The sequence below is a fragment of the Typopeltis vanoorti genome, chromosome 11, assembly GCF_054136105.1.
Source record: "Typopeltis vanoorti isolate ZY-2024b chromosome 11, IOZ_Tvanoo_1.0, whole genome shotgun sequence".
NCBI lineage: Eukaryota > Metazoa > Arthropoda > Arachnida > Uropygi > Thelyphonidae > Typopeltis > Typopeltis vanoorti.
The window spans coordinates 21,626,535-21,639,980 of NC_143559.1; the positions used below are offsets into that span (position 1 = coordinate 21,626,535).

At 36.7% G+C, this 13,446-nt stretch overlaps 1 protein-coding gene across 1 annotated transcript in view; it reads right to left on the reverse strand.

The window, feature by feature from the left end:
- Positions 1-13,446, reverse strand: part of LOC150101361 (phospholipid-transporting ATPase ABCA3-like) — a 646,575-nt gene that overhangs the window by 433,608 nt on the left and 199,521 nt on the right. The window lies entirely within an intron of this gene.

A 13,446-nucleotide genomic window follows, 5' to 3' on the forward strand; every position in this document is an offset into this window, starting at 1 on the left:
TATAGCAGGGGCTAATTCTCCATGCTTGCTGCGCAAGCTCATTAATTGAGTAAGAAGTAATATTTTGTTAATAAATGCATGCATTTATAAGCTTTCCATTTAGGCTTTTATTTTTATAGACAGAAGACGTCTTCAGCTTGCGTGGCAATAATTGAGCTTCGTGTTGTGTATCGAAGGCCGATGCTTGCTCGTCTAGTCAAAGCTACCTTGGCTTGCTCAGGTGTAGGAGCTTCCAGGTCCTCGCAGCAGCAATGCGATTTCATGCGCACACATAGCCATTTCATGTCATCTCGCTCTGTTGCTTAAACACAGGCCTTAAACCCGTTAAACAACGTATCTATAGCCAGTGAGCTTCAGCCGACCTTTATAAGTGTGCATGTTGCTTGGGAAAATTAAGTTAAAACCAACTTTTTATGATTATGTTATTGACCAGTTCATAAAGAACTGCAGGGTAGAATTTATATTCAAGTAGCTAAATTGAAAAAGATAGAATATCATTTGTAAAATAAATGTTACAAATTCCAGAGCACTTAAAATCTATTGCAAATTTTCAGTTCTTTACTCTCCTTAATTATGATTTTTTATGAAAACTACAGAAATAAATTCCCTGATAGTGATGTAACATATCTGCAAAAAACCTATGGATCATTATTCAATACAGTTTGCTTAAAAGTGAACTAAGTATAATGAACGCATTGTCTGAATTCAAAGACGGAAGCATTTCAGACTTAATGAATTTCATGCACACCAATAAAGTGTACTTGGGTATGCCAGAGGTTTTCAAACTCATAAAGTTGGTAGTAAGTATTCATGCCACGAAATCCTCAGCGGAATGCTCATTTTCAGCGCTAAGCACATTAATACATACTGCAGGTCATCCCAAGAACAAGAAAGACTGTCATCATTAGCTCTTTTATCTATCGAGAAAATGTTGCTTGGAAAAATTAAGTTACAACCAACTTTTTACGACAATGTTATTGACCAGTTCATAAAGAAGAACCATAGGGTAGAATTTGTATTCAAGTAGGTCAGCTAAATTGAAGAAGATAGAATATCGTTTGTAAAATAAATGTTGTATTTGTATGATTAAATGTACATAAATTTCTATTTATATAGTTTTAAATGGTCAGTAATTCATTATTCTGCTAATCAGATTGCAATCACACCTCTCGCTCTCTGAATGATAACAAGAGCATTTCCCGAATTTCCACCATTCGCCCGAATATAGTTAAGATACTTAATGAGCAGTTCCTAAAGGCATTTCATTCTTGTGAATTTGAGAGCAGTTTGAGAGGCTTTTGACTGCTGCATTATAAGTTGATAGTCAAACTAGAGTAGAATGGATATTAGATTAGTGCATTGGATCAGACACTGGCTATCTGACAAGTATCAGCAGTTGTGTATGGGAGAGCAATATCCCAGAAGAGGAAAGTGGTGTGCCTCATGTCTCTGTTTTAGGGCCACTGCTGTTTAAGCTGTATGTTAATCATATTGGCTAGTATTTGGATTCAGTTGTTTGCAGATGATGCAAAGTTGGATAAACTATGAAGAGTAGAGCAGATGAGTCTCTGATTTCATGAGGTCTTAGGGTAATAATAATAATTTACTTCCCCTTTTCCCATTTATCACAAAGTAATGATAGCTGGCAATTATGAAGTATTTTAAACTGAATAGCTAAGTACTAAATTAGATTACAAGGATGGTCTGAAAAGTTCTCGGCCTTGACCATAGATGGCAACACTATCGGTAATATTTTTTTTTTCTAAGTTGGTAGTACATCTGTCATAAGCATCCATGTGAAATTGCAAGTCATTCTATCAAGTAGTTTGTTTTATACAGCTGTCTGAAGCAAAAGAGTTGTCATTATCCCTTGAAATGGATAAAATTGAGTATCATCCAGTTATAAACAGCTGTCTGAAGCAAAAGTGTTGTCTGTATCCCTTGAAATGAATAAAATTGAGTATTGTGCAGTTATAAAATTCTTTGTAAAAGAAGATTAAAGCCAAAAGAAATTCATTCAAAGTTCATGAAAGTTTATGGGCACTCTTCCCCTTTGTTGCCAACAATTAAGAAATGGGCTGCTAAGTTTAAACCTGGCCGTACCACAGCCTTGAAGATGATCCATGGGAAGGATGTTCAAAAAAGTGTAACAACACCAGAAATCATTGATCAAGTGCATGATATGCATCAGTGGATGACTGGCAGCCAAAGTGTGTGAAATTGCCGAAACTATAGGCATTTCAAAAGAACGTGTAGAATATATTTTGTATGAAGAATTGCATATAAAAAAGCTTTGCGCAAGATGGGTGGCATGCTTGCTCACAGCAGATCAAAAACACACTTGCATGAAAATCTCTAAACTGTGCTTGGAGCATTTTAACAAGAATAAAACTGATTTTGTGCATCAATTTATTATTATGGATGAGACTTGGATTCACCATTACACACTAGAATCCAAACAGCAGTCAAAATAGTGGACAGAAGCTGCCAAAGAAGCAAAGTTGGTTCCATCACCAGGAAAGGTCATGGTATCGGTGTTTTGGGATGCAATTTGTTTATTAATGATTTTGAAAAGGGTAAAACAATAACTGGGAAATATTATTCCGATCTTTTAACCAGACTAGACAAAAAAAAATTCATGAGAAAAGATCCGGTTTGCAGAAGAAAAAAATCATCTTTCATCAGGACAATGCACCTTCCCCAAATGTGTTTTGGCAATTGGAAAATTAAGGGATCTGCACTATGAATTGTTGGACCTTCCACACTATTCTCCAGATTTGGCTCCCTCCGACTTCTATCTCTTCCCAAAAATAAAACTCTTCCTCGCTGGTCAGCGTTTTTCTTTGAATTGAATTGAGAGGCGATTGCAGCTGTAGAGGGGTATTTTGCAGATCTTACTGAGAATCACTACAGGGATGGGATAATGGTGCTGGAGCATTGCTGGAAAAAATGTATTGGTCTTAAGGGAGTAAACTTTCAACATCAAGGTTTTAAAGGAGATTATGTGGAAAAATAAAAATAATTTTGAAATTATAAATTCGTTTTTTGATTGTTAGGCCGATAACTTTTCAGACCACCCTTGTATTTCAGTCACCTTATAATTTCCAATTTAGCATTGTATTATTTCAATAAAATAATTTCAAATTTCAACATTAATTCTGAATTTTCATTATAATTTAATACTCTTCTAGTTCTCCATTTCCTTATGTCTTCCATTATTGTCTGAATTTTTATTTCATGTTGTCATGGTTAATGCTATATGTATGGTTTTTGCCATTCCTTTGTGTTATGTTGTTACAGGTACAATTTTCTACTATTTCCTCCTTTATTTACCTCAAGTTACTGTTTAATGCCCAGGTTTATCACTGCTCAGTTGAAGAACACATTGTGTCTATAACATATTCAGTTATTGAATTATGTATTGAAAAGAAGAACATGTAAGAAAGTTTTAAAGAGAATAAAAGTTGAGCAGCTCTCAGATATGAACTGTAGACTAAAATGCACAAACATTATTCAAGAAAAAATGAAACAGTTTGAGAACAGGAACCAAATCTTTCAGAATTAGTGGCAAGCCCTGGAGAAAGCATTGATTGATTAAGCAAGAGAGGCATGTGGTGAAGTTGTCTGCAAGGATAGAAAAATCAGAACTCCATGGTGGACACAGGAAGTTAAAGAGGCAGTGAAGGAAAAGAATAAAGCATATCCAAGGCTCCAGGCAAATAAGTCAGCTTGTGCTCTTTGAGAATTATTATTATTATTATTATTATTATTCAGGCCTCCAAGGAGTCAAAAGACTCATCGAGGGAGGTCCTTCCTAAGACATAAATTCTGTAAAGACTCATCGAGGGGAGGTCCCCCCCCCTCAGAAACATAAAGTTTATCATACCACTCTTTAAACTCGCTGACCGTTCTCGCTCCCACCACTCCATCAGGCAATGCATTCCACGGCTCAACCACCCTCCACACAAAGAAACCACTCCTCACCCTCTTGCTCACAGTTTCCTTTCGTAACTTCCAGGGATGGCCTCTTGTCATCACTCCTTCCCGCTGATCAACCAAGCGAAACAACTCCCCAGTGTCAACCCTGTAACCACCTCTCAACAGTTTAAAAGTCTCAATCATATCACCTCTCCTTCTTCTATCCACCAAACTCTGCAGTCCACATTCTCTCAGCCGATCCTCATAACTATCCTTGTACAGTCCTGAAACCATCTTTGTCATCCGTCTTTGTATCCTTTCCACAGTTAATTTATCCCCTTCAAATCCTGGGGACCAAATCTGAGACAAATGTAATACAGAGACAAATGTAAGAAAGCTAAACACTGTGTAAAACTAGCTAAACAAAAGTCATGGGAAGACTTTGGCAAGAACATAGAAAATAAATATCAAGAAGGTGGCAATATATTCTAGAGGTTGTTGAAGAATTTCAGAAATAGAGGAAAGAGTGCTGTAAAAGGAATTAGAGGTGATAAAGGTGACATGAAAACTGGAGAAAAATATATCCTTGAAGGATACAGTGATTACTTCGAAAAATTGCTAAATGAAAAAAGCAGTGATTACAGCACGGTGAGAAAAGGAACTGACCAGGCATGCAGTCATGAATACATATCCATACTTGAAGTAAAAAAACTATCAAAAGCCTGAAATGTGGAAAGGTAGCAGAAGTAGATGATATTTGACCAGAAATGCTAGAGTATAGAGGTATAAAAGTCTTACAATGGCTGCACTGCATAGTTCAGAAGGCCTGGACAGAGTGACGATTTCCAGATGATTGGAATAGGGCAGTCATAGAACCCATATATAAAAAGGGTAATAAAACTGAATGTGAGAATTACAGAGGTATTTCGTGTATGATAAAACGACCTCCCAGACGAGTCTTTGAATCCATGAAGTCTTGGGTAATAGTAGTAGTAGTTATGGAAAAGGCATATGACAAGGTGCCAAGAGAGAAACTGTTCAAAATGCTACAATTATATGGTGTCAATGGGGCATTATATCAAGCAATAGTTAGTCTTTATTTGAGTTGTAAGTCAGTTAGAATTGAAAGAAGTACAAGAAGATCGTTTAATGTTAATTCTGGTGTCAGGCAAGAATGTATATTATCCCCTCTGTTATTCATTATCTATATGGATTACATTATGAAGGAAAGTTTTATTAAACTTGATATCAGAATTGGAGATGTTAATCTCAGCTCTTTGCTTTATGCGGATGAAGTTATACTTCTAAATAAATCCGCTACAAGTCTGCAAGATTCTCTGGCTATATTGAATAACTGTTGTAATAGATTTGATATGAATGTCAGCAATAACAAGACAAAGACAATGAAAATAGGCAGAAGCACTGAATATATCACATTGTGAATGGAGAGCATATAGAACGAGTAAAACATTTCAGCTATTTAGGCATGATTTTTAGTGAAGATGGTAAATTAAATATGGAAATAGACAACAGAATCAATAAAGCTGGTGTGGCAGGAAGTAAATTCAATAAATTTCTATGGAATAAGAAAGAAATTAGTCAAAACACTAAACTAGCTGTATAGAAGTCTGAGAGCTGGGTTAGAAGTAAAACAGTTGACCAAAGACTAGAGACAGTGGATATTAGAGTCCTGAGAAAGATTAGGGGGCATGACCAGATGACATCAATGGCAATATCATATTAAAAATTAGGATATTAGGAAAGAACTTGACATTGTCAGCATCCAGTGCCCATACCACCTGAGATTAGCAGAGCTAATCTCAGGTGGTATGGGCACTTAAACAGAATTGGAGAGAAAAGATTAGCAAAGCAAGTGTTCTCTGCCAGGTAGTATTATCATATCCTGTACACCTTGAGGGTATATATCAGGAATTTGATGATGATGATAATAGCATATTCAGTATTTATTAGCTTTTCTTTTTTTAGTTTTTTTTCAATTATTTCAATTTCATTGTCACAACCTTTGCTTATCTTCACACGGCTGATTTTCCCCCCTCGCTCGCTAACACAAGTTCATTGTTAGGTGATTTTCTACATGAAATGATTGAGCTTCTACCAATACAATAACAAATTAAGTTTAATCCTCTATCCAAGTGTTAGCAAACAAAGTGCACCTGAAGATACTTCAAGACTGAGGCAAATCGTAGCAAAGGTGGATCAAACTATCATCACTCCTATCTCAGTATCTCCCATAATTCAAAGTACATCTCCTTGCGGATATGTATAATGCTAAGCATTAAGGGAAAGGCAGCTTGGTCCACCTTTGCTATGAGTTTCCTCCGTCTTGAAGTATCTTCAGGCACAAACTTTGTTTGCTAACACTTGGATAGAGGATTAAACTAAATTTGTTATAGTCTAACGAAGTGGAAAATAAACTTTCAACTTCTACCAATACATTTTCTAGTTAAAATATAAAACACTAATAAATTTTATGCAATACTTCCCATGGTATTACTTCAAATAGTGTTGTTTTGAGCTGATAATTTTCAGCAGCCTGTGCAATTTTTTACAGCCAGTGTAAAAATTGCATCACAGAGCAACCTCTCATCTAAGACATAATATGGTCTTTTTTCACATAATTTTATGATGGCAATACAGATAATACAAATTGCTACTGTTCTGAATTGCTAATGTTATAAACACATGCATTGCTGTTTAGTGAACAAAAATTTTTGGGCATGTACTGTGACATTATTTGCTCAGAAATACAGCTTACATACATGAAGGTTTCAAGCTTATCTTTGCAATAGCACGCTTAAAATATCACTATGGATTTAGTCAAAAATTTTTCCACAGTTTGTTAGAGTGCACCATTTCATTACATTGGTGTTTACTATAATTTATGTCTACTGTTTTAATCAAGTCTGATAAAGACTTTATACAATGACACAAACAAACCATTATCTCTGCTGGTCAGTGTTCTTCTCAAAACCATAGCATTTCTCTGAATTACCTAGCAAACAATTTAAATTTCAGCAACTAAGTACTCTAACATCCTTTCTACCCTCTTCTTGCATAGTTTCATCAAAAGACTATGCTGCCTGGATATTGTGTAGTGTGAAAAAGTTGAAATTATCAGGCTAGTATATCTGATAGGATGCTGTTATAGGCCAGAGAATGTAGAGAATACCGAATGAAATATTTAGGCAAATTAGGTAGACATGTATGTAAAAAGAAGGTGATCCTGGAAACCTAACTACACGAATATACAATGGAAGGAGAAGATAGTGTGCAGAAACAAGGAGAATAAGTTTGTGGAATTTCTGAGAAACAAATATCTTAAGCAGCATATGACTGAAGCAACTAAAGACTTCAATGTTTTGAATTTGGCGATGACTTCACAAAATATAGTTGTTAATGAGGTATTAACACCACCATTGGTTGGTGAGAGTGATCAAGAGGTACTTCTTTTGAAGGTGGTGAAACAAGTAAAGGTTACTGCTAAAAACAGATATATATGAAAGTATGAGGCAAGTCATTATGGGAAGCTCTGTAGTCAAGTAGCATCAATACATTGGGTAGATGACCTGTGCAGAAAAGATGTTGAGAGTGCATGGAAATTCGTAAGATAGTATATGACAGAAGCAATGTATAACTGCAAACCAAGGGTTAAGCAAAAAAATGGAGTAGGAGTAAAATGGATGAACACTGAAATTAAGCAAGCTGTGTTGGAAAAGAAAATCCTATGGAGGAGATACAAGTTGGAGGTGACTGGATCCATTAAGATTATAAAGTGCAGGCTAGGAAAGTGATGGGTATGGTAAAGAAAAAGGATGCAAACAAAAGAAGGGATTATTATTGAGAGTTGACACTGGAGGATAGTCATGGCAGAACAGTGACCATTGCAAAGGATATAGTGGAATTATTGAACAACACTTTATCAGAGTATATCATCATCATCATCATCATACGTATCAAGGATTTAGGCCTAGCATGGCCTGTTCCAGCCTTAGAAGTCATCGTTGAATCGTTTAAGAGGACATCCTGGTTTTCTTTTTCCTAATGGCTTGTACTTTAAGGCTTGTTTTGGTAATCTTTCTGTTTTCATTCTTTGAACGTGTTCCATCCGTTTATGTTTATTTATTTTTTTTTTTTTTTCAGAGTATATCATACCAGTGTAGATGATGCCATGCAATATATAGAAGGAAGGCACATATTAAGAAAATTGGTGAAAGAATCAGGAGGTGTATCAGGTGTTGATTGGGTAAGATGTTAAGGCTGTGGGAATGGATGATATATTACCACGTATTCTTAAGGAATATGCAAAACAGTTAGCTATGCCCTTGACATGTGTGTTCAATGAACGTTTTGGGGTACAGTTCCTAAAGAGTGAAAAGAAGGCAACACAATACCATTCCATAAGCATGGTTCTAGGACAGAAGTTTCCAATTATAGACTAGTTTGTATCATTGCAGTTGTAGTCAAGATGTTGAAGAGATTGGTTAGAAAGAGAGTAGAGCATTGGATTGATGGGCATAGTATTCTTTGTGATGGTCATAAATTTTCTTTATCATGGATTTGAAAACGGTTGTTCTAGCATTTTACTTGATAAGTTAATGAGTATGTTAGATAAGGGAGAATCATGCACAGTGATATTCTTGGACTTTTCAGAAGTATCTGATAGATTACCATATGATAATTTGATGTACAAGCTTCAGAGGATGGAAATGGATAGTATATTGGTTAGATGAATCAGAGATTGGCTCCGAGAGTAATACCACCAAGTTATGTATGATGGAACAGTGTCTCAAAAAATGAGGGTAACCAGCAGTATGCCCCAGGGTTCCGATATTGGGCCCCTGCTGGTTAACTTTTTTGTAAATGATATCTTGTGTAGACTGAATGGGGATCTTCAGTTGTTTGCTGATGATGCAAAGTTGGTAGAATTATAAGTAGCACTGTTGATGTAACTTCCCTTCAGGATGAATTGAATAGACTTTTGACTTGCACAAAGTTGTGGGGTTGCAGTTTTAATAAGTGCAATAGGTACTGCATTTTTGAGTGCAGATATATAATGCTCTGTACTATGATGACAGTCCTGTACTGCAGGAAGCGCATGAGATTCCTCTAGACTGAAGTTTAGATGGAATATTGCAAGTGTTGAAAAGACTGCGCATTGCAGTGCTGCTATGATAAGATGTTCTCCAACATGTAGAGATAAGGCAGTGGCTGTGCCACTGTATAAATCACTGGTCAGACCACACTTGGACTACTGTACTCATATTTGGTCAACTGGTTTTCAATGTGATGTGGAAACACTGGATAAGATCCAGAGATGAGTTACTAAGACAATATCAGGACTTTGAAATCCTGGCTACACAGAGGGTTTGAAGAAATGTGGATTGCAGTTTGGTGGATAGGAGGGAAAGAGATTATTATTATTATTATGAGCATCTCCATGGAGTCAGTAGACTCATTGCAAATTATCAAAACAATATCTATCATATCTGCTCTTGAATTCATTTACAGACAAAGAACTCGCAACTCAGTTAGGCAATGCATTCCACTCATTCACCACCCTCCAGGCAAAAAACATCATTCTCACACCCTTGTTAACCACACTTTTCCTTAATTTCCAGAGATGACCTCTTGTTCTTCCATCACTATCACACACAGCTGAAACATGTCACCTGCATCAATCTTATAAAAACCTTTTAGTAATTTAAATGTTTCTATCATATCCCCTCTCCTCTGCCTATCAATCAACCTCTGCAATCCACAAGCTCTCAATCTCAATCATTTTTTACATCACTCACCAACTTAGTCACTCTCCTCTGAATCCTTTTCACAACCTCCTCATCTCCAAGGAATCCAAGCAACCAGACCTGAGCACAGTAATCCAAATGTGGAAGTATCAACGCTTTATAAAAGGGAATAATAACCTCTTTATCTCTGGATGTTAGTGTGTTCCTTTCTATTATAACATTCTATTATAATATGTCATTCTATAAAAAAAGTTAATAAATTGCTAAGGTAAGATCGAACTTTAACAAAAGCATGTTGGCCCCTATAGAGTATCATACCCTGATCCACCCATTCTTGAATTTTGTTTTTAACCAATTTTTCCAACACTTTTACCACCACTCCCGAGATTGTGATTGGCATGTAATTAACTACAACAGTTTTAGAGCTACCTTTATGCAAAGGAACTACTTTGCCTTCCTTCCACTCCCTAGGGATCATACCAGAGTTCAAACTTAAGTTAAATAACCAAGTAAGAAGCACTGACAATTCCTTTGCACATTCACGCAACACCCTGGCTGATATTCCATCTAAACCTACAGCAGTGTTCGCATTTAAATTTTGCAATATACTAAGTACCTCTGATTTCTTAACTACAATTCTTGCATTAGTTATTGCTACAGGTACAGAGATATTCTAACTTGGGTGATAGACTTTTCAAAAGTGATCACTTAGTAACTCTACTATTGCATCTGAATTGGTCACCTCAATACCATCGGCACCCACTAAGGATATCCTTCCAAAGTCATTCTTCCTTTTACTTGCCAGATAGCAGAGGAACTCTTTGGGATTACCCTTCATCTCCTTGGCTAAGGACTTCTCATAATCTGATTTAGCTTTTCTTACCATGCTGGTAACCTTCCTAGCTTGAGCCTTGTACTGCTCATGAGTGTACTGATTGCCTTTTTCCTTGTAAATTCTCCATAACATCTTTTTTTTCTTTTGCAGATCAAGCTTGATACTACTACTCATCCATTTAACGCCTACCTTGTTTGTCTTCCTGACCATGGGACACAATCTGATATTGCCTTCCTCAGATACCTGCTGATTTTATCCCATGCACTGCTAACATCTTTCTCCTGCAATATGTTCTGCCATGAGACTGCTGTCAGCTCATTCTGTAGCTTGTTATAATTGCCTAACCTGTAGTTCCATATATACCCTTCTTAAGTGAGAAATCCACAAATTTTGCAACTTCTCTCTTTTGTAATGAGGACACCTCACTTATGCATACATCCTCTGACCAGGTCCAACACTCTCACACAACATGTCCCCTCAGTTATGTGCTGGTGATTAGTTTACGGAATTAACAACGCATATAAAGTATATTAATTAAAGGTAACTTTAATGAATAACTTCTATATTTTGGCAACGTCACATTGCCATCTTCAGGAACATAAGGATATGGTATGTGCACGCAGGCACTAACACAAAGCAAATGAGGAAGAAAGCAAGAAACTAATATTGTTCCTAAAGTCCTAATGGTGCCCTCTGACGGGCTAATTTGGTAGTCTTGGCAGTTGGGCTGAAGTTCTCATAATGTAAGTCTCCCAAATTTGGGGTAGTTTCATGCACCCAAATTTGTTGAGGTTAAGAACGTTTTTTAGAGCTGCTGAAGATTCTTTGAATAATCTTTCGTATTTAAACTTGCTGCGATGAATTATTTTTGTTTTCTTCCAACGAATTTTATGGTGGGTATCTAAGGTTGGAATTTGTGGGTATCTAAGGCATGGCAGACCATGCCTTAGATACCCACCATAAAATTCGATACCCACCATATCTTTATGTTCCTGAAGATGGCAATGTGACATTGCCGAAATATAGAAGCTATTCATTAAAGTTACCTTTAATTAATATACTTTATATGCGTTGTTAATTCCGTAAACTAATCACCAGTTATGTCTGACCAACGTATAAGCCTTGCTACTAGAATCAGTTATGTGCTGTTTTAAATAATTATCTCTTAGAAGATGTATGAATTCCATTTCCTTTTTGCCACGTGATATTTCCTCCTTCCAATTAATATCACCATAATTAAAATCCCCCATAATAATCATTAACCCTGCACTCATTGCACTAATCTGCTGATGCATGAATTCAATATCACCCTCTATATCCTCTGGCCTATAGCAGCAGCCAACTATATATTTGGTTGTGTTGGTCACTATTTCACACCAGACTGCCTCAAATGTACTATAATTCACATGTCTATCATCTTGATATACTACTTTCTTTGGCTGCAACTCATCAGCTATCATCAACAGTACTCCTCCCCCCCATTCTATCTTCTCTATCCTCCCTGAAAATACTATACCCATCACATTCAATTCCAGTGACCACATCTTCTGCTGACAGCCAAGTTTCATTAATGCCTGCAACTTTTGGTGAGATTGCACTAACTAATGCCAAAAATTCTTCCCTCTTATTTCGAATGCCTCTTGCATTTGTATACAAAAATTGCAGATTCCCTTTAGTTCTTGTACCCGCTTTAGAACTGATAAAGATGTCACTAATCCCATGCCGATTTTTATCCACTCTATTCTGCAATTTATTCCACGAATAAGGATCAACAATTATACAATCACTGCTTAAGTTTCTCCCTCTTACACTCAACGTTTGCAATTTTAGTTTCCCCACCCACTTATTTTAACTTGTTCAGAAAACAGTAACTTCTTCAATTGTTTATGACCTTCCATGTTCAGATGCAACCCATCTCTTGTATACAGCTGTGTTTTGCCTTCAAACACACTCCAGACATCAACAAATTCCAGACCTCTTTTTTTGCACATTTTTGCAATCATATCATTCATTATCATCGCTCATCTGCTTAACTCATAATTGTCAAAATGAGGCAGCATACACACTATCCTCCCACTGACACTTTTCTTCTTCACGATATCTAACAGTGTTCTTAAATCTTTTGCTACTCGATTTATACTACCACTCAGGTCATTTGTACCCACCATAACAATCATTTTTTCTGCATCATGACCTCTCTTTATTGCTAAAGCCACTCTCTCTATTGTTCCACCAGCCAAGCACTCCTCAGGCATACAGCACTCCATAACCTTAATCATAGAATCACCATATATTTTGCCACTCATAACTTCATTCAAGTTCAAACATCACTCACGGCCTCATTTTCTAAGCTATTCAGCATAACTCTCCCAGCTTCATTACTCAACGCTCTTTTACTTACTTCCTCACTCCAACAACATCTCGTTTCTTCTAGAACTCTTGTGCTTTCATTCTGTTGACTCCCAATCACTCCCATACTATATATTTCTTCATCAATCACCAAAGACTCTCCCATACTTAATCCTGTTCTAGTTACTTCCGCTAGCGTAATCTCCATAGACCTAATCTCTCTATTCAACCCATTTAACTCAGTATTAATTTCCAGAATCCCCTTACTGAGCACTTCCAATTCCACTTGCAAAAGATGAAGGTCACTTTTCATTTTTCCGAACTCCTGCCGAAGTTCATCCGCTACGGTCCCAACATCTGCTTCCATGCCTAATCATTCCAGCCTGTCCCGACACTTCTCACATACGTCGATGTTTTCTTTCTTCTCATTGAGCCAAACAGTCCATAGATCCTTTACAATCCTCGGCGCATACATATAACAGTTTCTGCAACACATCCACTGCAAAAAATCCAACGCAGAGACAGACTTTTGTAGAGAAGTTCTGCGAGCTGCTGACATACACTTCTTGTTGGACGCCA